Source organism: Lytechinus variegatus, chromosome 7 (assembly GCF_018143015.1).
Source record: "Lytechinus variegatus isolate NC3 chromosome 7, Lvar_3.0, whole genome shotgun sequence".
NCBI classification, from domain to species: domain Eukaryota; kingdom Metazoa; phylum Echinodermata; class Echinoidea; order Temnopleuroida; family Toxopneustidae; genus Lytechinus; species Lytechinus variegatus.
The window spans coordinates 30943938-30947415 of NC_054746.1; positions in this window are offsets into that span (position 1 = coordinate 30943938).

Genomic DNA, 3478 nt, shown 5'->3' on the forward strand with positions numbered 1-3478 from the left:
TATAATATAGAGCATAAATGGAAATGAGGGGGATCCACTAAAAAGCAAAGCTTGTAAAGTTTTGCAAAGCTTGATCGTATTGGCCTTAAAACAAATTCATCATTATCGCTACTGTATAAAAAAAAGCTGTATAGAATACCATCGATGATAAAACAAAGTAGCTCTTGAGAACAATAATAGTAATTTATAATACTTTGATAAAAAAGTTTGTAAGCACTACATAAGCAATAAATAAGTTGAAGAGATAAAAACATACTGTATACAATTGTGAAGATATAATATTTACACTATCAGTAATCATGAAGATCCAATATAGTGACGCCCTTCCCCGTCAGCGAACAGACCCAATAATTTGACCACGCGAATTCTAATCGCTATTCATACCTACACGCATGAAAAATGTCCCTATACATAATTACGGAATGCATGCCTTCATTAGTCACGGAATGCAGGCCTACATTTAGTCACACTCTCGTCATGTTACATAAAACCAATAATGTTGCCTCGGATCGCACCTCCTCGTTGTAACCCGTCCCGTTGTAACATATGGTAGATTCTACGAACCTAATCATAACCAATCATCTAACCAATCATACATGAACATGACCTCATTTCAATAAAAAGCCAAGTATAAATGAAATAAAACGACTAATTCTTGCTCACCCGTAAACATGGTAAAACAGGGAAGGTTCATTCGTAAAGCCTGGCACCAACGATGGTTTTGAATTATTGTTGGAGTTTCAATAACTTTCAAACTAGGTTTTTAAAATTGTACTTTTTTATAAAGCACTTTTAGTGTTGTCTCCATGTATTGTCAATCCTTTCCTAACCACAGACCCTTGACACATTTAACAAATCCGAGGGGTAATAAAGTTGCTGCCATGTCAAGTCTCGAAAGAAAATGGAAAAATTAAGAACATGTTCCCCCGGAAGACATCGTTCTTATGTCTGATTTTGTCTCGTCTTTTGGAAGATTATGACATGTCAAAATGCGAGTTAGTAAAGTTTGACAATTTGTCTCTTGTATAAACAATATGAATTACACTGTCTACACGCGCGAAAAGATTTCGTTTTATATGGCCATGCCGGAATTGTTTAACATTTATGGTAATCATAATGATTCTTCATGCAAATTATTCATGCTTTATTGTCAAAGAAAACTGATATGAATGTATGAATGTAATTTTACAGATCGTGACATGATCTTAAAATTTGTTTTCACATAATTGTGAACAATGTATTCATGATATTGGTTGATGATTGCTATACGTCTCTCATTGTTCATCTTCCCATCTCAATCTATTTATAACTTTCATCAAGCAAGTTGATAGAAACGGAAGACCTCCTGCAAGCTATTTCCTATACACCTCGTCCCCTCTCCGCTTGATGTATTTAAGTATTACCACCCCTATTTCCGGTAAGACGAAGGAGACTAATAATAGTTCATTGTGTTTTTGTGGAATCTTATTGTTCTACATCGTTTGGTCGATTCGATTATTATTTACATTTTTAAAGATATTTAGATCTAGATTTTATTCATTTCCGTTCAACAAAATATAACATAATACGGTTAAAGTAACGATACATAGTAAAATATCACAAACCGTTCAACGACAGTATATGAAAATAACATGAACAGAGGTGAAATGCAATGACTAAAAAATGAATATCCAATTACTCACTCCATTTCGCTTATTTCAATTCCCAACATTACAAATTGGTTTCGTATATTTGTAAGTACAGATAATATCCCATAAAACTATAGCAATTTATACGTAGAAAAATTAAAGCCAAAATCATCATTCAAAGCGGAAGAAAATGGAGGAGACTACTAAAGAAAAAGATTTTGTAGGGTCCAGTCTCCTATTCAAAATATTCTTGTAAATAGTATAGAAAAAAACTAAATTGACAACTTAAGCATACAACAAGTTAAAGCATAATTAGGAAAATGCATGAAGACAAAGAGAGAAGAATTATAATCCATTCACTTGTTTCAACGTACCTTTATGTTGATGGTTCTTATTTATGTCTAAACTCTTAGATAAGCTCTGCTTTACCGACCAAGAACACATATTAGAGAAAGGACGTGTATGCTTATTCAAGTTATGAAGCCGCTTTTTCCCGATAGAAATCGGTTTACCTCAAATTAAAGAAACAATTAGCGAGCTTTTTAAATTATTATTTGAATATTTTATGTATTAATACTTAAACCTTTCGGAACCTCTGAAACAGTACATTATTGACTTCAATTCGTTTCATTATTTCACCAATGTCTTCGCCATGGCCATCACTAACATTGAATTTGAATTATGACATCTCCCTTTTTCAAACTGTGTAAACGTTACGCTTCTACATTATATACTTCCCCTGTTCCCAAGCACAACCTGTCCAAGTATTAGCAAAATAACCGTTTTACCTAAAGAACAATGTAATCTAAAATAAAAACATTTTTTTATGAATGTTGAAAATAATTACGGACAAAATGAGCATAATCACGCGAGAAGTGATTACTCCAATTTCCCTTCCCGTGTCTAATTATAAAAAGGGAGATCATGTGAGTTCTTGTTCAAGTGTTGCCTGAAGACAACTGTTCTTTATCGTAAGGCATGAGCAAACAATCGGGATATACCAACACAAATGACTATTTATAGGACTAGTATCATCAGAGTATATCACATTCTCATTTTGTAATGTTTACATATCACTTGACAAAAAATCGAATTGCCAATAAGCTTTTATTTGGTAAATAAGACAAATCCATGAAATATTTTTTATTATCATCATTCTAATAATAGTGCCAAGAATATCTTCACTTAACAAAGATTTTCCTTGAATTTCTACAATGTCTTATCCCAAACACATCTTGGGGACATAAATACGTAGGGAAAGACGATGCTCTTTATTTCTTTTTGTTGCATCCAAATGTATTTACGTTGGTTCACACTTTGATAAATCTTAAACAAACTCTATATGAGGTTGGGGTCATTTGACTCGAAACGTAATAATTTTCTTTCAACTTGAACTGTGGGCAATTTTGAGTAAAACGGAGACTTCTTTCTGAAAAAATAATTCCATTGTATTAAAACTTGAATCGACGTCAACGTCTGTATAAGGCGATAAAACCAAGTTTAGCAAGTGATCACTTTGTTCAAATGATTGTAAATCGACTGTAAAATGTTGTTTTGAATCCCTGTAAATTTTTTGTGTTACTGTGATGAGAAAATACCCTTTTTTATCCCATATATATGATACTTTTCAGTGTTCCCTTTAGACATGATTTTCAATGCTAATTCCTGGCTAATAATCGACCCTAAACTTTTTTGTGTGTATAGGGTTACACTACAAACTAACAAGTTACCAAAGTTCACCTCTTGATATTCACAGCATGCGCGCGCGTTATCACGAAGTTCAGCACGTTTCTTGCTGAGATAGCACAGGCATACTTCCGCGGCGCGCGCGGCGGATGTGAGCTCTTTAG